The sequence below is a fragment of the Sphaerodactylus townsendi genome, linkage group LG04, assembly GCF_021028975.2.
Source record: "Sphaerodactylus townsendi isolate TG3544 linkage group LG04, MPM_Stown_v2.3, whole genome shotgun sequence".
Classification (NCBI taxonomy): Eukaryota; Metazoa; Chordata; class Lepidosauria; order Squamata; family Sphaerodactylidae; genus Sphaerodactylus; species Sphaerodactylus townsendi.
The window spans coordinates 141,459,880-141,469,960 of NC_059428.1; the positions used below are offsets into that span (position 1 = coordinate 141,459,880).

Below are 10,081 nucleotides of genomic sequence, written 5' to 3' on the forward strand. Positions count from 1 at the left end.
CACTCCAACACATGCCAGCTGGGTGACCTTGGGCTAGTCACAGTTCTTCAGAGCTCTCTCAGCTCCACCTACCAAACAGGGTGTTTGTTGTGAGGGGGAAGGGAAAGGAGACCCTTTGAGTCTCGTTACAGGAGAGAAAGGGGGGATATAAATCCAACTCTTCTTCTTCTTCTTCTTCTTCTTCTTCTTCTTCTTCTTCTTCTTCTTCTTCTTCTTCTTCTTCTTCTTCTTCTTCTTCTTCTTCTTCTTCTTCTTCTTCAATACCATAGTGATCGAAAAAAGAAGTACAAACGTGTAAGAAACCCCAATGACAATGTCAACAATAATTATACACCTTGGCCAGAGACCATCTAGATTTTGAGGCGCTGGACTTTAGCCTACCAAGCCTACAGGTAAATCTGGCTCTGGTTACGATACTTATTTCAAAATTGACATAAGCCCATGCACATGTCAGCTATTTACTCTGTGTTTTGAATTTTCTCAAGGGATACTCATTCCTAAAAGCAGCTCTTGTGCGTAATTCAGCCACTTGGCTGCGAGCCACACAGTGTAATTATGTTAGTGTTTGTTTTCATGTTACACTGACCCCCAATTGTCTTTTGTTGTGGTGGATCTTAGGGCATGAGCAGGCCAATATGGGAGAAGATGTTTCTGTATATACCCTGCACCCGATCCATTTAGGGCTTTATAAGTCAAAGAGAACCCCTTGGATTGGGCTTGACGGTGAATCGGCAGCCAGCACACATCTTCTAAGACCAATGTGGTGCAAATCCAGATGCCAGTCTCATTGCCATGTTCTACACTAGCAGTCGTTTCTGAACAGTCTTCAAGGGCAGCTCCACATGGCAGCGATGCAAAATATTTGCATCTCTCAGCCCCACCTACCTCAGGGTGTTTGTTGTGAGGGGGGAAGGGCAAGGAGATTGTCAGCCCCTTTGAGTCTCCTGCAGGAGTGAAAGGGGGGGATATAAATCCAAACTCTACTCTTCTTCTGTTTGGGTGGTGCAAGGTGGTTAGGCCCCTGTGGAAAACAGCAGCTTGCCTCGAATTGAGGAGGCCTCTAAGGTGGGGAAGGGATGGAAGCTTATAAAACTACACTTTATAAGCTAGGATTCTCCAGTATCCCAATGGGTGTCAAGCCCCTGATGGCTCTCCCATGATGCTGCTTTCTTCACCTACTGGGGATCCAGGAGTTTAGCACGGATGCAACGTAATACAATTCACCTTCCAAAGCAGCCATTTTCTTCAGGGAGTAAGGCCTATCGACCTCCCCAATAATTCAGACTCGAGACTTAGTCTCAAATTAGAATTAGAATTGGTCTCGAATTAGAATAATTCAGCGTCCATCAGGTGTCAGCATCTCAGATCCTGGCAACTATTCGCAACTCTCAACCAATAAACCGAGTACACTAATACTCGTGTCTGGATTATCAGGGAGGTCGCTGGGCACGACACAGGGCAAGCTATCTCTGCAGAATGGAGATCAGTTGCAATCCTGGGAGATCTTGGCTATCAAAGGGGGCCATGATTGGGTGAGTGCAGCTGCAACCGGGGAGGCCAAAAAATGTGTATATGGGGATAGAGCCCTATTTGGGGGAAATGGTGGCTGTGATCAGGGGCAGAAAAGAGTAATGGAGAGGCCCTGGGGTTGACAGTCTCCACATGGTGGCTGGATATATCCCAGTATTGCAACTGAGATCCAGAGATCAGTTTTCACTGCTTTGGAAAAAGGAATTTCTGGCATTCAACCTCCACTGAGATTCGTTTCTTCCCCAAGCTCCACAGTTAAAATCTCCAGGAATTTCCCAATCCAGAACCAGCAATGCTAAGAAACCTCCACGTTCCCAGATACTACAGAAGTAAATTGCAATTGTCATAAAAACCGTGAAAGTATTCTAGGAAACGCTTGGCCAGAAATCTGCTCATTTCTGCCCTCAGAGCCAACAGAGGGCGATTCCGCACATGAGTAAAATAGGATCGACCCAGTTCCCTGAGAAGGGTACTGACCTAGGTCGAAGCCATTGTTGTTCCCCACTGCAACCAGCTTGATCCCAGCTCGGAGGGCGGAATCATCCTGTGCCTCTTCGCCGCTCCGTTCTGATTGGCTACTGTTCTAAGGCCATGTTCCGTCTATCCCCACACACGTTATAAAAAAAACTGCCACAGGAATGGAGGGACGAAGGTGGCGTTTTTTGATTGGCCAGCTGTACACATGCCCGAAACACTCAGCTCTGATTGGCTGAATAGGGGACTCCTGGCAGCAGAGATTCTGCACTTTACTGGAATCGAGCTGAGTTCGAGCATGGTTCCCTGAAAAAGTAGTAGTTCCCAACTGGAGTCGGAAATTTGACCGTTACACGGGGTGAAGCTGGTGCAAAACCACGTTGGTCCCAGTGGTTGTGCAGAGCACTTAGGTCGAACGCAGCTCGAACTTAGGTCGATAACACAAGTGCGGAATCGACCAGAGAGCATCTTACAGATCAGTACTGGCTACCTCAGAGGTCTGCAACTTACGGCTTTCCAGATGTTCATGGACTACAAACCCCATCAGCCCCTGGCCAGTTGGCCATGCTGGCAGGGGCTGATGGGATTTGTAGTCCATGAACATCTGGAAAGCTGCAGGTTTCAGACCTGGTCTGCTTATCAGTTCAAATGAGAGATTCAGGCCAACCCTGTGTGCAACTAATCTGGTCACATGGGTGGGTGCAAAATCGCCCCTCCCCCATGTGACCAAATGCCTTTTCCTGCCGCCAGAGTCTTTGGCCTCCTTCGGCCTGGCCCGGCCCCATTTCAGTTTTGGGCTTGCCCCAATCCTCATCCTTTTCTCTGTCCCAATTTCTATACCTTAGAAAATAAGTTCAGTGTCATGCAGAGTTGTCGCATTCGGAGTTACTAAAGCCCCTCAAAATCAACAGGCTGATGTAATTCCGCGTAGGACGTAGCACTCGCTGGTAATAAAACCCTTCCGGAGAGCTCGAACACTGATGGATGTTCTGTCAGGGTGGAAATTATTCCCTCCACTTCTGTGTATAACTACGTCCTAATGACTGGAATTACTGGAGAATTAGCGGAGGGTTAGTGCTCTCCACGGGGGCCGGCTTGCTTTTGATCAAGCTTGAGAACTTCCCCGAGAATATTGCCGCGGCCTCTCTTCTTTACACGCCCGGTGGACACAACACGACAATTACTGTAATTTGCAACAGTTTCTGACTCAGCAGCCCAGCCAAGCTCCTTGAAGGGAAAAAAAACAGCCTACCCATTAACTGGGTAAAATTCAAAGCAAAAACTTTAATTGCTGGCATCCATACCGGGATAGAGGGTGGCCCGGAAATGCTCTAACACCTGAAGTTTTTCTGATTGCTGAAAAAGCTGGTGGGCGGGCCCAAACCATCGCCCAAATGGCGTGCTGTAATATTAGGTTGAGACACTGCCTCACTGAGGCCTAAATGAAATGGGATTCTTGGGAGGGGAAAACATGCTCTGATGGTTTCTTTGTTGCATTTGATCATTTCCTGTGCAAGGGCAGAGGTGGGATCCAGCAGGTTCTCACAGGTTCCCGAGAGTAGGTTACTCATTATTTGTGTGTGCCGAGAGGGGGTGACTAATTGGTGATTTTGCCACGTGATTTTGGCCTTAGTTAACGCCCCTCCTCTCAGCAGTAGCGCGCAGAACTTGAAGCAGTCTAGCAGGAGGTGCACCGGCGTGCGTGGCAGCCTGTGCCTGCGTGCATTCGTTTCCTGCCCAAGGACCGGCGCAGCGGCTGCGTCCTTGCCACAGCCCCGCCCAAGAATGCCCCGCCCCCAGTATGCCCAGCCATGCCCCCATCATGCCCCGCCCAGCTCCATTGGCGCTACGCCACAGTTTGAATCCCACCACGATGGGAACCTGTTACTAAAAATTTTGGATCCCACCACTGTCAAAGTGCATTGAAAGTGGATTGAAAGTGCATTATTCTGCATGTGCGGAAGAGGCCTTAGTCTCGTCTACTCTGCCTGGCAACCACTCTCCAGATTGGGGGTCTTTCACATCAACTGTTGCTTGCTTCTTTTTAACGGGTGATGTTGGGGATTGAACCAGCAACCTGCTACGTGCCAAGTAGCGACTCTCTCACTGAGCCACAGACCCCCTTCAGCGCTCAACGCTGCATTTCAACTTTGGTGATGTGAATCCAACTCAGGATGCTGTATCTCCCCGTCAATTTCTGTGCCTCTGTGTGCATGTTTTTTTCCCCCAACATTCTATCTCACACCAGCAAATCAGCACCTGGCGCATATGATTTGCCCAGTGCAAGAAACACTGGATCAAATAGCAGAGTTGAAACATGCGCAACACAAATCACAGAATCATAGAGTTGGAAGAGATCCCCCAAGGGCCATCAAGTCCAACCCTCTGCCATGCAGGAACACACAATCAAAGCACTCCCAACATACGTTCATCCAGCCTCTCTTTAAAAACCTCCAAAGAAGGAGACTCCACAACTCTCTGAGGCAATGAATCCCACTGTCGAATAGCCCTAATGGTCAGGAAGTTCTTCCTAATGTTTAGATGGAATCTCTTTTCTTGCACCTTGAATCCATTACTCCTTTTCCTAGGCCCCTTCCGCACATGCAAAACCACTTTCACAACTGTTTGCAAGTGGATTTTGCCATTCTGCACAGCTTCAAAGAGCATTGAAAGCAGTTTGAAAGTGCATTATTCTGCATGTGCAGAATGATCCTTTGTCTCTGGAGCAGCAAAAAACAAGCTTGCTCTCTCTTCAACATGGCACCCCTTAAAAACATTTAAACATGGTTATCATGTTCCCCCTTAACTGTTGCTTCTCCAGACTAAACATCCCCAGCTCCTTATGCCTCTCTCCATAGGGCATGGACTCCAGACCTTTTACCATTTTTGAAGCTTGAAGACCAAAAGAAGAAATGGGAAACCCAACTAGCCGACAAAAAGGGCCTTGGGGATCTTCTTGCTGAGAGCTTTCTTTAAATAAGCAAATTAGTATTACTAATAATAATGGTTAAGTTCCAAACTTTCCACACAAACCTTTCAAAACGTTTTGACGCAGGAAATAAAATGTTTCCTCCACAAAGTTTCGCATTGTTCGCATTGTTCCCTTATGTCCTGATAGCGTTTTATTTCCAGACTCAAAATGTTTTAAATGAAACCCCTTTTTAAAAATGATCCTTTGGCTTAAAATGTTTTCAAAACTCCTACGCTTGCAGTGCGATCTATTTACAACATTTCCCAAACCCCTGCGCCCTTTTCTCACGTCGCTGAGCTCACTCCGTTCCCCCTTGCCTGTTTATTTCCAACATTTATTTGTTTTTTTATTGTTTGGGGAGGTGAAATCTTCCAAGTGTTGATCGTACGAGTTGCGGAAAATTGCTGTGAGAAGCACTGAAGCATCGATTCAACAAACAACTCAAAAACTCATTCCGCACATGCAGAATAATGCACTTTCAAATTGCTTTTAGTGCTCTTTGAAGCTGTGTGGAACGGCAAAATCCACTTGCAAACAGTTGTGAAAGTGGTTTGAAAAAGCATTATTTTGCGTGTGCGGAAGGGGCCAAAGAAAAGGAGAAAAAAATCACCTCTGGTTCATTTCGAGGGGTGGGCACAGATGAACATAGTGGTAAAGGAGGGAATGGAAAACATTTTACATATGTTCCCGGTGATTTGGGCAGAAAGTGCTCTTCAGCCAGAAGTTCAGAAGTAAGGCCATATTCCGCACACACAGAGTTTTCCGCCGGGCCGATGCTCAGGCAAATAACAAGATCGGGCCTCCCTTGATGGAGAAACTTTCCCATCAGTTTCGGAGGCAGACATTCCCTTGTGGAATCAACTCATTAGACAAAGGACTTTTTGTGCTTGGAGATTAAGGGAAATTTGGAACGGTTTTGACTAATGGACCAAAATCTAGAGAGGGTTTAAAGCCAATGGGGAAAAAAAACACCCCCTCATATACATTTGACATTGAGCTGACTTACCAAATTAGCATCCATTTGCCACAGACCTGATGGCAGATGCGTTCGGCCTGGGACCTTTCAAAAGCTTTCATCTCATCTCCAGAGCTCGGCAAATGGCATTTGGAGGCTTAACCTGGCTTTGCGTGTCCCAACCACTAATGCTTAAATGTAGCTATTTTTTTTTCAGTGGATGCATTGTCTTTTAGCGAGTTTCTCCACAGGGGGCAAAGCAGTGGCGGGATTCAGCCGGTTCGCACCACTTTGGCAGAACCGGCTGTTAAAATGGTGCTTGTAAACAACCAGTTGTTAAATTATTGGAATCCCACCACCGGAACCTGTTGTTAAATTATTTGAATCCCACCTCTGGGGCAAAGGCTATCGACAGCATGGAGAGAAGGGGTGGGGGGAGAACCACTTTGTGCTCCATCTGTTTACCCAGCGGGGAGGAAGGAGGAGGAGGAGGAGGAGGAGAGGAGGAGGAGGAGGAGGAGGAGTTTGGATTTATATCCCCCCTTTCTCTCCTGCAGGAGACTCAAAGGGGCTTACAATCTCCTTGCCCTTCCCCCCTCACAACAAACACCCTGTGAGGTGGGTGGGGCTGAGAGAGCTCCAAGAAGCTGTGACTAGCCCAAGGTCACCCAGCTGGCATGTGTGGGAGTGTACAGGCTAATCTGAATTCCCCAGATAAGCCTCCACAGCTCAGGCGGCAGAGCTGGGAATCTAACCCGGTTCCTCCAGATTAGATACACAAGCTCTTAACCTCCCGCGCCACTGCTTATGGTTCTCCCCTTATCTATCCAGTCCTCCCAGCAAGGTCACTCAGTGATCTTCCATGGCAGAGTCAGGATTTGAACCTGGGTCTCCCAATCTGATGTGTTAATTGCTGCACCACGCTGGCTTTTCTGGACTCCTCAGAGAGCATGGAGGAATACCTTGGCGAATTCCAGAGAGGCCTATTCTTGCCAGGTGACTGCGCCGCTCATAACTTTGTCTCCTTCAAACCACCAGATGGTTTCTCTTTTAACAGGTGGATGTGTGGAAAACGGCAATCTGTGAGCAGGTTTAATCATCCGTGGCCACTGGAGAATATATTTGCTGTTGAACTATGCAAAAATGTAGAGATTTAGCACTTCGTTTCATAGAATCGTAAAGTGGGAGGAGACTCCAAAGGCCATCCAGTCCAACCCCTAGCCATCTGGAAGACACAATCAAAGCACCCTTGACAGATGGCCATCCAGCCTCTGTGTAAAAACCTCCAAAGAGGGAGCCTCCACCATTCTCCAAGGCAGCTCATTTCGCTGTCGAACAGGGATATTAGTAAGGTTGAGCAGTTTTGGTACGTGTTTTAGCAATCAATTTTAATTCATCAGAGCAAATGATATAGTGGAATTTGCCACGGTAAATAACACAGTTGTACAGTTCTGTCCAAACAGAAATACATCTAAACATGAGTCTAAATATGCTGTGTGTTACCACTTTGAACACTACATCTTTCTGCGTGTTTTCTGTCCTGACAGGAGGCGGTTTCTCCTTGGCCCTTTCCGCGCATGCAGAATAATCCACTTTCAATCCACTTTCAGTGCACTTTGCAGCTGGTGCGGAATAGCAAAATCCACTTGCAAACAACTGTGAAAGTGTATTGTCGAAGGCTTTCACGGCCAGAATCACTGGAGTGCTGTGTGGTTTCCGGGCTGCATGGCTGTGTTCTAGCAGCATTCTCTCCTGACGTTTCGCCTGCATCTGTGGCTGGCATCTTCAGAGGATCTGATGTAGGAAAGGAAAGCAAGTGGAGTATATATACTGTAAGGTCAACGGGTGAGGCCATCTGAATAGAAGTAGCTTGGCATGTGAGTAACAATGAAGTCTGTAGCATGTGAGTCACAATGAAGATAGCAAGGTCAATAGGCATCTGGTTCACGTGGAGGAGTGGGGAAACAAATCCAGTTTACCAGATGCGAGTCTGCTGCTCATGGCAAGGACTGGGGAACCAAACCCAGTTCTCCATATTAGAGTCCATCTGCTCTTGATTTCTGCCCCCTACTGGCTCTAGTGCTAACCAACATGGGACATCAACAGTTTGCTGTTATCTGACATAAGGTCTCGGCCCTGGGGACTCGATCCTTCTACAGGTCCTCACCAAAACTAGGGAACAAAACCATATTGATATTCAGAGTTACAATCTCTCTCTATCAAGGCAGGGAAATAAACACGGGGAAGCATGCCGGTTTCATCTGCATATATGAATATGAATATGCATTTGCCTGACATCTCCCTCTCATTAGAAGAACGCCGACTCTTTAATTGCCTTAGCAAATCTGAGGGCTGTCTAATTGCTCGCTGAAGATGGGTCGGCAAGTATGTGGGATCAGAGCGTTTCCTAGACAGGGCGGGTGAGAAGGCTTGGCAGTGGTGTAGCACCAACGGGATAGGGGGGCGCAACACCCCGGGCGTGCACCGAGGCGGGGGCATGGCCGGTGTGTGTAGGGGCGTTCCGGGGCAGGTGATGGTGTGGCAGGGGCGCAGGGTGCACATGTGCCCCGGGCACAGTTTCCCCTCGTTCCGCCCCTGAGGCTTGGCACTGTGGGGCATCTGCCGATACCCATAACCCATGCTTAATCCACCTGCTGCCGTCATGTACTTGCTTCAGGAGCAGCAGTGGCGTAGGAGGTTAAGAGCTCGTGTATCTAATCTGGAGGAACCGGGTTTGATTCCCAGCTCTGACGCCTGAGCTGTGGAGGCTTATCTGGGGAATTCAGATTAGCCTGTGCACTCCCACACATGCCAGCTGGGTGACCTTGGGCTAGTCACAGCTTCTCAGAGATCTCTCAGCCCCACCTACCTCACAGGGTGTTTGTTGTGAGGGGGGAAGGGCAAGGAGATTGTAAGCCCCTTTGAGTCTCCTGCAGGAGAGAAAGGGGGGATATAAATCCAAACTCTTCTTCTTCTTCTACAAATCTGCTGCCAGTCCAAGCCGGCATTTCTTATTTAAAAAAATTTTTTTAATTAATGATAGCTTTTATTATTTTATTAGTGAACAATATTGTTACAATAGTCTGCTCCTTTCCTTCTCCTTTCAACCATTGGTTGGGAAGGCAAATTATTAGGATGATGATTATCATGATTTTCATTATTTTCCCTCCCGTTCGGGACGGAAAAGGGCCTAGCGAAGCATTGAACTGAACACCAGCCTTCAGGCCCGACGTCAATCAAGAGAAGGGTGAAGCTTATGGCTGTGGGTATTAAAAGATTTCATTATCTTTTCCCAAAGAACACTGTACCAGGCAAGCCGAAGACCCGCCGTTTCCTTTCCTACATTATTAAAGCAAAGAGACTGCAGAAGGGATAATTAAATGGGCCGTTTCCTCTCTCCCTCCTCGAAAGCTTCCGAGGTGCTCCGTTCCCTGCAGGCTGTCAAGGGTGTCTTCCGAATCAGCCCTGCAGCCGCGGCCACAAGCTGGGTGCAAATTGCGCTTTGGTTGGGTCCCAGGAAGAAGTGGGTGCTCCCTGCTTGAGATAATAACTTGACCGATCCCTGGGTGCGATACAAGGGAAGCGCTGTGGTTGGTCTACGGAAGTCGGAAATATTTCCTGACTTCTTAATGGGGAGGGGCTTTTAGCCACAGAGGAACAGAGACTCCAGCTAAATAGCCTGGCACAGAATGGACGCCAGCTGAAGAGAAAGCGAGCCCCATCCGCACAGGCGAAATAATGCACTTTCAATCCACTTTCAATCCACTTCGCAGCTGGATTTCACTGTGCAGAATAGCAAAATCCACAGGCAAACAATTGTGAAAGTGGACTGAAAGTGCATTATTCTACAAGTGCGGAAGGTGAGAGAGAATCAATTGATTGGCTCAGTCTGTGAAAGTTACCGTTTCGTCAGACGACAGAGCCATTTTTATCTCCTTTCCTGAGCCTGTCACTTCCCACACCTGCTTGATGACACTTCCCGGCACGAAATGCCTACAAGAAACTCTCTCATCGTCTGGTTTTCAAGATTTTACCTTTTTCAAAAAAAAAAAATAATTGCTCTCCAATCAAACCCCATTTTATTTTATTTTAATTTTTTTTTTGGAAAGCAAAAGTCAGACGAAGAGAAGCGTGAGTCGGCAGGTGTTTTG

At 47.6% G+C, this 10,081-nt stretch overlaps 1 long non-coding RNA gene across 1 annotated transcript in view; it reads left to right on the top strand.

Annotated features, from left to right (window-relative positions):
- Window positions 1-7,688: 7,688 nt before the first annotated feature.
- Window positions 7,689-10,081, top strand: part of LOC125430507 — a 7,629-nt gene continuing 5,236 nt past the window's right edge. Inside the window, exon 1 of the long non-coding RNA XR_007244177.1 lies at window positions 7,689-7,702. This is a non-coding gene — a long non-coding RNA (uncharacterized LOC125430507). The remainder of the gene's footprint in view (window positions 7,703-10,081) is intronic.